At 40.5% G+C, this 15,713-nt stretch overlaps 1 long non-coding RNA gene across 1 annotated transcript; it reads right to left on the reverse strand.

Annotated features, from left to right (window-relative positions):
- Positions 1-514: 514 nt before the first annotated feature.
- On the reverse strand, positions 515-15,390 carry LOC132405795 (uncharacterized). Its single transcript, XR_009515972.1, has 3 exons — positions 15,264-15,390; positions 12,656-12,683; positions 515-1,147 (listed from the first exon to the last, which is right to left on the reverse strand). It is a non-coding gene; the product is annotated as an uncharacterized LOC132405795 (long non-coding RNA).
- Between the last annotated feature and the right edge of the window lie 323 nt (positions 15,391-15,713).

A 15,713-nucleotide genomic window follows, 5' to 3' on the forward strand; every position in this document is an offset into this window, starting at 1 on the left:
TAGGGACACAATTGAGAGCATCCTGACTGGCTGCATCACTGCCTGGTATGGGAATTGTACTTCCCTCAATCGTAGGATTCTGCAGAGAGTGGTGTGGACAGCCCAAGGCATCTGTAGATGTGAACTTCCCACTATTCAGAACATTTACAAAGACAGGTGTGTGAAAAGGTCCTGAAGGATCACTGGGGACCCGAGTCACCCCAACCACAAACTGTTCCAGCTACTACCATCCAGGAAATGGTAGCACAGCATAAAAGTCAGGATCAACAGGCACTGGGACAGCATCTTCCTCCAGGCCATCAGACTGATGACACAACTGTATTTCTATGTTATATTGACTATCCCGTTGAACATCCTATTTATTATAAATTACTATAAATTCCACATAGCATATTTAGATGGAGATGTAACACAAGGATTTTTACTCCTCATGTATATGAAGGATGTAGGTAATAAAGTCAATTCAATCCAATTCCAACAAAATAGGTTACATATAAAAATGTGTGTTGGGCAGACAAAAATAAATTGGCTGCACAGGGAAGAAAAGGAAGATACAAAGTCTAGTTCAAAAAGAGCACTAACCCACATATGTGAAGAGAATAACACAGACTAGGTAGCCTGAAGACTTACAAAGTGAAAACTAACAATAGACAAGCAATTTGCCATTGACTTCTAAACAGCAAAATAATTAAGGTGGAATTGGACACTGGTTCATCTATTCCAGTCATTCTACAAAATGAGTTTGAATGGCAGTTCAAAGATACTGAACTGAAGCCTGCAGATATCGAACTAAGAACTTATACTGAAGAAATGATAACTCCTTGTAGGAATGACATTTGTATGTACATGCTACTGTTTTCGACAACCATTTGCCAGGAAAAAAGTGATTACCCAAGTATTTAGTTGTTTTCTTTGTTTCATTGGCCACCAGCTACAAATCATTGAGATTCGGCAGCACCTTCTTAAACTGGTTCAGGTGAATATCGATCTATATTAGTACAGTTTGCTAACATTATAAGGTTGGCTGGTGGCGCAGCGGCATCAGCGCTGGACTCTGGAACGGAGGTTCCCGGGTTCGAATCCAGTCGGGCCGTTCCCGAGCACTCTTTCCATCCATGCCAGGTGAGTGTTGAGCTCGCAACTCGACCTCGTAAAATAAAGAAAAATACTGTAAAATGTCTGTGTGAGGAGTGGTACGTCCCACAGTCTTTCAGCCTTGTAAGGCGTGAAAATGCCTGACGCTGGCCTGAGTCGACATCATCATCATCATCATCTCTATTAATATTAGATCTGTGATTTTCTGCAGCTACATGCTTCTTAAAGGTTGTGAGAGTATCTGCCTTCACCATTTCTTCCTGCAGAGCACGGCAGATTTCAACCACACTCTGTGTGAAAGATTCCCTTCAGGTGTCCTCTAAACTTTGACTTCCCAACTTAAATTTATGTCTTCTTTTCTTAGATGCACTCACCATGGGGAGAAAAATATTTACCCTACTTATCCCTCTCACAATTTGATAAAGTCACCATTCTGCCTTCTCCTGCAGGGAAAACAAACCGTACCTATCCACATGACTGACGTGCTCTGATCTAGACAACCTATTTAAAAATCTTCTCAGCTACCTTTCCAATGCAGTCACACCTTTAAATTCTGCTACTTTATTTAATTGTGAGGGCTTTACATTTTCCAAAGTTTCATTATAGCATAGACTCTTATTTAATATGTTAATGGAGTGGAAATATAATCCTAAAATGCTAATATTATTGACAATGTTAATTCTGTTTACTATGATATTGATGTTAAGTTGTCATTATTTAATCATTAATTAAGCCAAACTTCGATACTTAAGAATAACATTTAAAAAAGATAAAGCAAGATTGATTTTATTTGAATGTTGAGTTCTAGCAGAAACACTCATTTGAATGATATTTTAGATTGAAAATTTTGGAATTATTTCTCAAAAGTTTTATAATCATCAACATTTTAAATGATGCATCTGCCCTGCCACTTTATCTGTGAAAGTGGAATTTAAAAGTGAATTATTTATAATTGTTCTGTCAAAATTCGGTTGCAGAAGAGACTTTTTTATTTTGCTCAGTATATCAAGTCAACTTCATTGCTCATTCCAGGAATGAATTCATTATGGTGGTAATGCAGTTGTTAAATTCATAGATCAGATTAAAAATTGTGGGTATGAATGTTATTGCATGTTCTGGACTTAGGGTATACAGCAAAATATTAGCAACTAATTTCAGCAACCTAACTTTAGACCATAAGACCATAAGATATAAGAGCAGAATTAGGCTATTTGGCCCACCAAGCCTGCTCCGCCATTTTATCATGGCTAATTAATTATTCCTCTTAGCTCCAGTCTTCTGCCTTCTCCCTTCTATTTCCCAACTCAAGAATATATCAACCTCTGCCTTGAATACACCTAATGACTTGACCTCTACAAGATTCTGTGGCGATGAATTCCACAGATTCACTACCCTTTGGCTAAAGAAATTCCTCCTTGTCTCAATTCTAAGAGGACACACCTCTATTCTGAGGCTAAATCCTCTAGTCTTAGATCTCCTACCACAGGAAACATCCTCTCCACATCCTCTCCATCAAGGCTTTTCACCATTCAACAGGTTTCAATTAGATCACCCCTCATTCTTCTGAATTCCAGTGAATACAGGCCCAGAACCATCAAATGCACTTCATATGTTTCCGGGACTGAAAGGTTTAATGTATGAGGAGTGTTTGATGGCTCTGGACCTGTACTCACTGAAGCTTAGAAGAATGAAGGAGAATTTTATTGAAAACTATTGAATATTGAAATGCCTATGCAGAGTGAATGTGGAGAGGATGTTCCGATAGTAGGAGAGTCTAGGATCAGAGGCACGACCTCAGAATGGAGGGACATCCATTTAGAACAGAGATGAGGAGGAATTTCTTAGCAAGAGGGTAGTGAATCTGTGGAATTCATTGCCACAGATAGCTGTGGTGCCCAAGCCATTGGGTATATTTAGAGTGGAGGTTGACAGGTTCTTGATTAGTAAGGGCATCAAAGGTTATGCAGAGAAGGCAGGATAATGGGGTTGAGAGGGATAATAAATCACCCATGATGGAATGCTGGAGTAAACTTGATGGACTGAATGGCCTAATTCTTTTCCTATGTCTTATGGTCTTATTGCCTTGATTATGCATTTCCTGATATTTTCTAGCTTTATTTCATTTCACTTTTTCACCTTTTGCATTAGCTTTTTTTTCCAATTTGTTTTCTTCTTCTTTCTTACTTTAGCATCACGAACTTCACTGCAGATGAAATGTGACAACTGACAAAGGTAGTAATGGATGTTCCTCTGTGTTCAGAACTACCACCCTAAATCTGAAACTTCTTTTAATATCATAAATAAATTAAAGCCTGTCTTCTTCCCCATTGGTTTGAAATGTTCAAAGTGCTGTCTTTACATAAAGCAAAAGAGCCCCAGAGGTAGACACCTCAACACAATATTGGGACTAGAGATGAATGCTGAAGTTGACTTAAATTAGTCCTCTGAGTGCTTTCAACGGTCTATCACAAAACAGAAATCAATTTAAAGCACACAAATGTGCTTAAAGAATGCTGAGTGCATGTGCTGGGATTAATGAGTTAAGACAACTGGACCTCAACCAATCAGACAATACAATTCCAAAGGCCTCATTAAGGTAGTGGACCATACCACTGTTATTGAATAGAGCTCCCTCATGGTTAGGAAGAATGCATATTGTACACATTTGAACAGATCTGCAAAACACCATTCCTTATGTTTAAGCTCTTTGGGAGTTGGAAAGGGTAAACATTTTATCAAGCGAAAGTTTATACTATTTGAAAAAGAGCCCAGCAGATATGTTGTGCATTAAAATGCACCAGATACTCCCTTCCAACATAGCTGTCAACTTGCATGCTGATTATCATTCATCTTGTGCATAAAACAGCCCGCTCATAAACAGCAGCTACAGCAGATGTAGTCACAGCTGTGTTCTCATATTCCATGTCTCTTACACTACTGAGCAAATGCCATTAATTACACCAGTACAAAAAACTTCTCTATTATATATGCAAACTTCTAACATTCACTGTTCTAATACCAACCCAGAAAATTTGCATGGAATTGTTAATGCCAGGAGTCTATATTAACATTATAATATAATAATTTTCTATAGTGTTTCTTAATGCACATTTAGCAAAATAAATGCTTTTGCTTTTGACCACTAGCCATTAATATTTAACATTGTGTGAGAGCTATGTAGCGGACTGTGACAATTCAAAATATTCACCTGATAAGGTACTGATCACTTAATGAAAATTAATTGGAAAGTCATTTACAGCTCAATGTTCTCCTAATGAATAATATATCTTTCCCTCATGATGTATTATGACAGAACATTACCTATTTTCTCAACATTCATGATTTGAGATTATTTAATGTCATTTCCAGTCCAAGATTGTTAAGGAGAACAAAATAATTGTTACTCTGGATCTGATGCAGCCCAAAAAAACACAAAAAGATAAAGAACACAAAAATAAAAACGCAATAGATATAAATGCATAAGATACATTAACTTATATACATACATCAATTTGTTTTATTTTTTTATTTATTGAGACAAAGAGTGGAATAGGCCCTTCAGGCCCTTTGAGTCACGCCACCCAGCAATCCTGCAATTTAATACCAACCTAATCACAGGAAAATTTGCAATGACCAATTAAACTACCAATTTTTGGACTGTGGGAGGAAACCAGATCACCTGGAAGAAATCCAAGCAGTCAGAGGAAAACATCCTTATAGACAACGCTGGGAATTGAGCCCGGGTCACTTGTTGTTCATACTATAAAATGTTGTGCTTACAACTGCACTACTTTACTGCCCCGCAATTGTATGTCCATAAAGTGACGCTAGGCACAGGGTGGCTGTACATAAGGCGAATCTGACAGAAAATGATAAAGTAGTTGTAGTGGGTGGTGTGTAGGCATTTCTGTACACAGGTTTCTTTAAGTTCCAAGTAGCTGTTCATGGAGCTGAAGTCTGAAGAGCAAATTTGCTTGGAATTCTTTCTTGCTCTATGTTGAAAGCAAAGGTGAGGACAGCATAGAGCAGCAATATGGAATGAATACCAAGGATAATATATGAGCACTTGCCATCTTAATACAGTGAAGAAGAATTGTTCAGGGAAACTGTATCAAATGAAGCCAGCTAGCATTACTAGGTCAACTTTATTGCTTAGTTAGAAGTAAAATAAAGCTTCAATTCCAGTGTAACGATAATGCTAGCCTGGAATGAACAGTTTTATTTATTTAGAGATGCTGTGTGACATGCTCCATTCCTGCTCAATGAACCACACTGCCCAGCAATCCATCTATCTAACCCTAGCCTAATAACTCGACAATTTTCACTAACCAATTAACCAACAAGCAAGTGTATCTTTGGACAGTGGGAGGAAACTGGAGCATCCGGAGAAAACCTATGCATTCATGGGAAGAAACATCCAATCTCCTTCCAGGTGATGTTAGATTGAACATCGAACTCTGATGCTCTGATCTTAAAAGTGTTGTGCTAATGGTGATGCTACTGTGGCGCCATAGTTCATTCCTTTAAGTTGGCTGGTTGCAGTTGAAGTTCCACTCTGGAGACTTGACAATGAGAACTGGGCTGAATCTGACCAATTGGAACTTAGCCTCCTGGAATTTAGCCTCCAGGTGTATTGGAATTTAGCCTCCAGAATTTAGCCTCCTGGAATTTAGCCTCCGGGTGTACTGGAATTTAGCCTCCTCTTGTATGAAGCATTACACTGAGACTGGACACTGCCAGAAACCAAACCTGTTCCTGTTGCAAAGCAACAAGTCAATTCTGCCTTGATATCGTATTTTATTGTACTTAGTAAAATACCCTTTTTGCTAGTTTGACTTACTGTTTATTTTATGACATCTTTAGAAAGAGTGTGATACATTGAGTAAGACAATGGAAGGAACATCAGTGCAAAGTTCAATGTGTTGATGCACCTGTATTGTCATTTAGCACAACTGATCAAAGAGTGAATATCTGAGGAATTATCACTGTGTAAGCTTGTGTACAAGTAACCCACTTGAGTTCCTACATTCCTTTTCAAATGTAACTAATGAGCTGCAGAATTACTGCCGGCATACGGGCAGAGACAAAGGACCGCAGTGATGAGAAACAAGAAGGAATGGTTAAAGTAGGTACTGTTCTTGTTCCAGCTATTCAAAGCGCAAATGAAATTTATTACTAAAGTGCATACATGTCACCATAAACAACCCTGAGAATTGTTTTCTTGCGGACATATTCAATAAGTGGTTCCTTAAGGTTGTTATAGTTGCAAGTGGTATTGGGGACAAGCTCCCACTTCCTATTAAATTCTCCCAATGATGTGGTCCTCAAGTCATCTCTGATAACCAAGTCCAGCTCCTGGCCTTCACATGTGGCTTAACTACTAATCATGACAGAACTATTTATACTGACAGGAGAAAGAGTAAGGTTGGGTTACAGGCATCTTAAAACCAGTTGTTATAGGCAGTTGGGGCTCATCAGCCATATTTGGCAGTTTATCTAGGAAAAGGAAAGTTCTGATCTCAAACCTCCTCTGCCTTGCAGCTATACCCACTCATGGGGAAGGCTTCAGAAGTAAACCTTGTAAGACAGTCCTACATTGAGTTCAATGTTGACTGGCAATCCCTGTGGTGCCAAACCATTCTCTCTGCCATTCCTTTGGGTTTATCAGATGTGTAGAGACGGGGAGCTTGCTACATGGGCACAGCTTGCTCTCCATATCATATTGCCCAGGCTTTCTTTTCCAGACAGCCACGTTCATCTCTGACTGACAGAGGCTTCAGACACTCAATAAATCCAATAGCCATAATAGAATCAATGAAATACCGCATCTACAGGGTGGACAGCCGGAGTGTAAAAGATAACAAACTGCAAATAGTTGGTGTGAATCTTGAGGCTCCTGTATCTTCTTCCTTATGGCAGATACGAGAAGAGAGCATGATCAGAGTGATGGGGGCCCCTGTTGATGGACGCAGCTTTCCTGCCAAAATGCTCTGTGTGGATGTGTTCAATGGTGGGGAGTGCTTTTGTGAAAATTGTGACCGTATCCACTGCGTTTTGAAAGATTTTCCATACAAGGACACTGATGAGTCCATGCCAGGCAGTGATGCAATCACTCAATATTCTCTCCACCACACATCTATGGAGGTTTGTCAAAGTTTTAGATGTCAAGCTGAATCTTCACAACCTACTAAGGATGTAGAGGCACTGCTGTGCTTTCTTCATAATTGCACTTTCTGTGTTAGTCCCACGAGAGGTCTTCTGATATGAGGAATTCAAAGTTGCTGATCCTCTCCACCTCTGATCTTCCAATGAGGACTGGCTCATGGATCTCTGGTTTCCTCCCCCTGAAATCAGTAATCAACTTCTTGGTCTTGCCGATACTAAGTGGGAGGTTGTTGTGGCACCACTCAGCCAGATTTTCAATCTCCCTCTTATCTACTGATCTGATACCACCTTAGATCCAACCCATGGCAGTGGTGTCATCAGCAAACTTAAATACGGCATTGGAGCTGCGCTTTGCTAACAAGTCTTAATTATAAAGTGAGTAGAGCAGGGGGCTAAGCTCACAGGCCTGTAGTGCACCTGTGCTGATGATACTTCTGAAGAAGATTAAGCTGCCAATCCAAACTGACTGACAAGTGAGGAAACTGAGGATCTAACTGCACAAGAGGATATTAAGGCCAAGGTCTTAAAGTTTATGTATTAGTTTTTAGGGGATGATAGTACTGCATGCAAAAATCAGTCAATTTTATTTGGTAGATGTAGTGAATTCTGTAGAAACAGCAGAGAGAGAGAGCAATTTGGTCCTTTATTCTGGGCTCAGTTCAAACCACAATACGAGAAGCAGGAAAAAATGTGTTGTGCATTTTGTGTATTTGTCATCTCTTCAGAACAATCACTGCAAAGCTGATCATTGCAATTTTTATGAACATGTTAAATGCTTAATGATGATTAAAAGATATTTACAAACCTTGACACTCAGTGTTCATGACAAATACCTGCCATTTTCAGCAGATGCTTATTTATGAATTTTGGCAATCTCTTCTCAGAATGAGCTATGTTTAGGCTTTAATAATGCTTTGAATCCCTTTTTTGTCAAAAATATGTTAAAATCAGAACACAAATGGTAAAAATTCAGTACAAGTGTCTGATGCTGATTCAAAAATCAAGAGCATCTGATCCTAAATATACAGGATAGGTTTGCTGCCAGGAACTTCCTCAGATCTGCTGCTGTCCCATCGGCATTTTGCCCAGCAGGACATTAGAAATTCTGATCTGCGCATCCAGTGTTTCTTCCACATTCCTGGTAAAGCAACATCAATGATGCAACATTTTTAAAAAATTCATTATCTGGAATCTGGCCATTACTGACTCAGTCAATGTTCATTTTTATTCTTTTAATTTGATTTAGAGATATACCATGCCCTGCCAGCTCTTCCTTTTGAGTATCACCACCCAGAAAGCCACCGAATTAACCCTAGCTTAGTCACAGGATGATTTACAATGACCAATTCACCTACTAGCTGGTACAGTATCTCATAGAAAGAGCACAGCATAGAAACAAGCCCTTCGGCCTGCCTTTGCATGGTGGGAGGAAACCCATGTACTCCATGGCGAGGATGTACTGACTCTTACGTGTGACAGTGGAGTCTAACGCCAAACTCCAGCACCCTGAGCTGTAACAGTGTCATGCTGAAGACTACATTACGTTACGCTTCATTTGCTTGTTTGTTTATTTATTTATTAATTAATTGGTCTTGAGGTGACGGTAACCAGCCGCTGCAATCCACCTAAGGAAGGTTGCCATGGTGACACTGGGTATGAAGTTCCAGCATATAGATCCAGTGACAATGAATGACCAGTGGTGCATTTCCAAAGTAGGTTGTTGCTTTGGAAGAAACCAGCTGTACAACCTACTGTGATGATTGTGTTTTCATACGTCTGTTGACCCCCGGTCATATCATTCCTGTTGCAGAGGTCATAGGGTCATTGAGTAATACAGCATGGAAACAGGCCCTTCGGCCCATCTGTTCAATTACAATCAGAGCATCCTCCCCGTTGCCTGCAACCACACTCTCCCTACCCACCCCCATGTCCTTCTCTAAATGTCTCTTAAATGTTTTGCCTTAAACAATTCCTCTGATAGCTCATTACAAGTACTCACAACTCTCTATAGAAAGAAGTTACCTCTCAGGTCTCTTTTAATCATTCTGACTCTGCTCTATTGAAACTACAGAGGAGAAGAGAATAGATGAATGTTCCTGCTACTAGCACATGACTCTTCATGCAATTCAGGAGAGATCTTGACTATATATTTCTTCCCACCCTGACTCCTGTGAAAATGTTATACCTTTTTTCTCAGTTGCTTCATCTCCACCATATATGTCCTTCTTTACGGAATGGGGTTCCCCTTCCTTCACACTGATGCATCTCCTCCATTTCCTGGACATCTGTGCTCAGCCTATCTTCCCACCATCCTAACAGGGGTGAAGTTCCTCTTGTCCTTACCTAGCACCCTGTGAACCTCAGCATCCAACCCACCATTCTCTGCAACTTCCACTATCTTCAAAGGGATTCTACCACCTCGCTCCCACTCTGCTTTCCACAGGATCACTATGATTCCCTGTCCAGTCATCCCTTCCTACTAATTTCTCTCCTGGCATTTAGCCTTACAAGTGATGTGAATGTTACACCTGCCCATTCACCTCCTCCTTCACCTCCATTCAGTGCCCCAAACAGTCCTTCCATGTGAGGTAACACTTCACCTGCAAATCTGTTGAGGTTGTGTCTATTGCTCCCAATGAAGCCGCCTCTATACAGGCGAAACCCATTGTAAACTGGGGACCACTTTATTGATCACCTCCACTCCAGCCACCCAAAGTGGAATTCTCCAGCAGCCAAACATTTTAATTCCAATTCCCATTCCTGTTGCAACATGTCAGTCCATAGCCTCCTTTTTTGCCACAATGAGGCCACTCTCAGTGTGGAGTAGTAACACCTCCTAGTCCATCTAGGTTAGTCTCCTACATGATGGTATGTACATTAGTTTCTCGTTCCAGTATATTTTTATCCATCCCCTGATCTCCTTCTTGCCCCCACTCTGGCCTCTTACCACTTCTCCTCACCTGCCTATCACCCCTACCTAGTGCCTCTCCTCTTCCCTTTTTCCTCTGATCCACTTTCCTCTCCTATTAGATTTCTTCTTCTCCAGCCCTTTACCTTTTCCACCCACCTGGCTTCACCTATCACCGTCTAGCTGGTCCTGCCTCCCCTCCTCCCACCTTAGTCTGGTATCTTCCCTTTCCTTTCCAATCCTGATGAAGGGTTTCTACTGGAAACATTCACTGTTTATTTTTTTCCATGCATGCTGCCTGACTGGTTGAGTTCCTTCAGCATTTTGTCTGTGTTGTTCAGGAGAGATCTGTTTTTTTACTTAAATTTCTGGTTATTTGGTATATTCATGGAACCATTACTCAACACAGTAATAAAAGGGATATATTTTGTATATCTGGCTATTTGAACAGAGTCCATTACTGAATATTCAAAGACCTTATGCTGATTGGGATGTGTAGCCATTGTAAATATGTTCATTCATTATGTCACAAACACGAGAAAATCTGCTGATGCTGAAAATCCAAAGCAATGTGTACAAAATGCTGGAGGAGCTCAGCAGGTCAGGCAGCATTTATGGAAAAGAGTAAACAGTAGATATTTCAGACCAAGACCCTTCATGAGGATTGGAGAGAAAGAGGAGAAGTCTTCCTTTTCAGTCCTAATGAAGGGTCTTGGACCAAAGTGTTGACTGCTTATTCTTTCTCATAGATTCTGCCTGGCCTGCTGAGCTCCTCCAGCATTTCATGTCATTCATTATGTGCCATGTCATATGAGGTGGGTGATCATGGTCTTTCCTTGACCGTGATTGTTCTTGCCAAATTTTTCTACAGAAGTAGTTTGCCATTGCCTTCTTCTGGGCAGTGTCCTTTACAGGATGGGTGACCCCAGCCATTATCAATTCTCTTCAGAGATTGTTTGCCTGGCATCAGTGGTCACATAACAAGGACTTGTGATATGTACCAGCTGCTCATATGACCATCCATCACCTGCTCCCATGGTTTCATCGGGGAGGGGCTAAGCAGGTGCTACACCTTGCCCAAGGGTGACCTGCAGGGTTGCCTTACTCCTCCAGGTATCCCCACCCTGCCACCTTTATAACTATGTAATTCTGTAAATTTACCTGACTGTATTCCAAATATTGAAGTTAATTATAGCTATTGAAACTGTAGTGGATCGATTTTTTTATCTTCATGTTGAAGAAGTATAAACATCATGTGAATAGAATGAGATTTTCTTGGACTCCTCTGGACGTTTATTGTGTGAATGGAAACTTTTATGTTTCTCAGTTACCGCTTCTGTGTGGCTTGGTTTTAATCAGACACAACATTGCACAGCATGATAGTGTAGGAGCTAACTTAATGTGTTACAGTACCTGCAAACACCAAACATAATACCATAAGACATAGGAGCAGAATTAGGCCATCTGGCCTATCAATTCTGCTCTGTCATTCAATCACAGCTGATACTTCTTCCTCAACCCTAGTTCCCAGCCTTCTCCCCGTAACTTTTGATGCCATGTCCAATCAAGAACCTATCAATCTCACCCATGACATAGCCTCCACAGCTGCATGCGGTAACAAATTCAACACCCTTTGGCAAAAGAAATTTCTCCACTTGGAGAAACTGATCACAGGGAGTTGCGATGCAAAAGGTGGTCAGAATGAAAAGGGTGAATACAGAACTGAAGGAGTTGCATTTTAATGCACACAGTATATGGAAATCATGGCTCAATTCCCACTGCTGCCTGTAAGGAGCTGGTACGTTTTCACAATGACTGAGTGTGATTGTTCCAGGAACTGCACCTTTCTCCATGCCAGGTTCAGGTTAGGATTTGTGAATTGTGGCTTGCTAGGTTGGCACAGGCTATGTGGTAACACTTGCAAACTGCCTCCAGCTTTATCCTTAGACTCTATAGATTACTGACACAAATGTTGCATTTCATTGTATGTATCTTTCCATGTTTGTCTGTACATGTGAGAAATAAAGCTAATCTTTATCTATAATCTTTAAATCTTTAAAATCTCTCTTCGCTTATCTTGTATCTCTGCCCAGCAACTGTCCATTAGATAGGTCACTTAGTGGTTAGCTTTACAGAGCAAGCAACCTGGGTTCAATTCCTGCTGCTGCCTGTAAGAAGTCTGTATGCTTTCCCCATGACTTCTCCAGATACCTCAGTTTCATCCCACAGGCCAAGGACATACCGATTGGTAGATTGTTGGGTCATTGTAAATTGTCCTGTGATTAGGTTAAAGTTAAATCGGGGGGGGGGGGGGTATTGCTGGCAGTGTGGTTTTAAGGGCTGGAAGGGCCTACAATGTATCTCAATAAATATAATAAATAAAAGATAGCCCAAGCTGGGTGAGCAGCAGTTCACCAGTACCATCAAGTTGGAGCATTGTACATAGCATACAGAGGTCCTCAGTTCCCTTTGCTAGGTCAGTCTTACCCTTTTGTCTCAGTGGTGTTGACCAATGCTGTAAAATGGAAGAACAAGAATTAAAGTATATTCCATAGTTCACAAGAAACTGACTAGTTTATAACATTTAGGCAGTTTGTTAGGGTTTAAACCTATTTGGCAGGGGGATGGGAACCAGAGTGATAAGTGTTGGACTGATGGATTTCAAACCAACATGCTTAGAGAGACTCCTAGCCAGGAGAAACTGATTATCGGGAGTTACAATGCAAGAAGTGTCAAAATTGAAAAGGGCAAATACAAGACTGAAGGAGTTGTATTTGAATGCATGCTGTACATGGAAAAAGGTAGATGAACGTAGCACAGTTACAGATTGGCAAGTATAACATTGTGAGCATCGTTGAATTGTAGTTGAAAGATTATCGCTGGGAGCTTAACGTTCAAGGAAAGACATTGTATTGAAAGAACTGACAGGTAAGCAGAGGGAGTGGTGTTGTCCTGTTGATATGAAATGAAATGACATCAAATCATTAGGTGGCTCTGGAGTCCAAGTTATTGGGTATTTTTAAGGCACAGGTTGATAGATGCTTGATTAGTCAGGAGATAAGGCAGGAGAATGGGGCTGAGAGGGAAAATGGGTCAGCTATGATGAAATGGCAGATCAGACTTGATGGGCCAAATAGCCTAATTCTGTTCCTATATCTTACGATCTTATAGCCTTAACATTGTTTCGTTACCTTTTGGGCAAACTAATTAAACTTTCAAACATAAAATGCAACATCACGATATCTTAATTAAAGTCAATGCTTAGAGTAATGATTAATGTACGTGCTAGTATGTGCAGGGAGAGGAGGAGAAAAACTTGCATATGGTGTTCATCATGTGGCACAACCTTTTATTTTTGTGAGATGAACTTTTAAATAATTGACTTCTCTTTCAATATATGTGTGTTATATTTTATCCAGCTCAGATGTAATAAATTCAAATAATTTATGCAAACTTGGAAGTCATCAGGGAAATGTGCACCAGAGTTCTCTAATTCCAGACAAGATTGGTTGATCCAGGTTAACAATACTCATGTGTATCTTCAAAACTGTTGTGACTGAATTATGTGGAAATTATAATACTCACTAGAGTTTAGAAACATAAGGGGGAATCTCATTGAAACCTATCAAACATTGAAAGGCCGAAATAAGGAGTTCCCAATCTTTTTTGTGCCATGAACCCCTATCTTCAATTGAGGGATCTGTAGACCTCAGGTTGGGAACCCCTGGCTTAGATAGAGTGGATGTGGAGAGGATGTTTCCTATTGTGGAGGAGTCTAGGACTAGAAGGTACAGCATCAGAATAGGATTACGTCCCTTTGGAACAGAGCTGAGGAGGAATTTCTTCAGCCAGAATGTGGTGAACCTGTGGATTTCATTGCCACAGGTGGATGTGAAGACCAGTTTATTGGGTATATTTAAAGCAGAGGTAGATAGGTTCTTGATTAGTGAAGGCATCAAAGGTTATGGGAAGAAGGTAGGAGAATAGGTTGAGAGGGTCATGAATCAACCATGATTGAATGATGGAGCAGACCCGATGGGTTGAATGGCCTACTTCTGCTCCTATATCTTATGGTTTATGGACTTACAATAAAATTTATTTTATGGCCCACAGTGATAAAATAGGATCAAACTATAATACTGCAGCATGCCAGGAGAGAACAAAAAGGATTGGTTCTTCTGCATCTCTGTGGTTCAGACCAGAGATGATGAAAGTGAGAAACAGAATGAAAGAGCAAAGACAGAATCTACATTTACAACTGGTTACAGCTAGTGGAGATTTAATTAAAACTAAAGAATGCAAAATGGCATGAGTAGTAGAGTTGACAGGAACCAATTGAAAGTTTCATCTTCATATCTTTCTTTCCCAAAAGAACATCCATTCTAGAGAGTAAATCAGAGAATTCACAGAACATAGAACATACACTCTGGCCATTATATCAGGTACACTTGATTAGATAGTGCAAATATTTAATCAGCCAGTCCTGTGGCAGCACTTTAATGCAAAAAAAAGCATGCAGACATGTTCAAGAAATTCATTTGTTGTTCAGACCAAACATCAGAAAGGGAATGAAATGTGATCTAAGTAACTTTGACTGTGTAATGATTGTTAGTGTCAGAAGGGGCTGTTTGAGTATTGCAGAAACTGCTGATCTCCTGGTATTTTCTCACACAACAGTCTCTAGAATTTAAAGAGCATGATGCAAAACCACAAAAGCATCCAGTGAGCTGTGGTTCTGTGGGCAAAAATGCCTTGTTAATGAGAGAAGTTGGAGGAGAGTGGCCGGACCAGTTCAAGCTGACAGGAAGGTGACAGTAACGCAGATATCTGCACGTTACAACAGTGGTGAGCAGAAGAGCAACTCTAAATTCACAAGACATTGAACCTTGAAGTGAATGGTCTACAGCAGCAGTACTCCACGAACATACACTCAGTGGCCACTTGATTAGCTACGAGAGGCATCTAATAAAATACTCACTGACTATAGAGCAATGCCGAACAATAGGGGCTCTTCGGCCCACAAAGTTGTGCCAACAAATATAAACCTACTTCATGATCGGTCTAATATTTTCCTCTCAATCCCCTATATACTTACGTGCATGTGACTACCAAGGAGTTTTTCCAATGCTGTGATTCTTGTAACATCTGTTAGAATAGCTCAGGTAATTATCCTAAATGGAACAGAGAAAAGCATGAGCAGCCTGCATTTCCTTATACGATCATGCATTACCACTGTCCAGCTCCTCCCCTCAGTACTAAAAGGGCCATGGATCCAAAGTCCAACTGAACTAGCCTCCACTCTGTATTTCCAGTTCCCACTGGTAAAATGATGAAAAAGAATTGATTGCCTTGTGGCTAAGTTTGCGAACAATACGAAAACAGGCAAAGGGGCAGGTAGTGTTGAAGAAACAGGGCGTCTGCAGAAGGACTTGGACAGGTTGGGCAATGGGCAAAGAACTGGCTATTCAGCCCATTGAGTCTGCTCCTTCATTCAATCATGGCAGATTTAGTGGAGGGAAGTACGTGGTCATGCACTTTGGTAGAA

The sequence above is a fragment of the Hypanus sabinus genome, chromosome 2 (genome assembly GCF_030144855.1).
Source record: "Hypanus sabinus isolate sHypSab1 chromosome 2, sHypSab1.hap1, whole genome shotgun sequence".
Classification (NCBI taxonomy): Eukaryota; Metazoa; Chordata; class Chondrichthyes; order Myliobatiformes; family Dasyatidae; genus Hypanus; species Hypanus sabinus.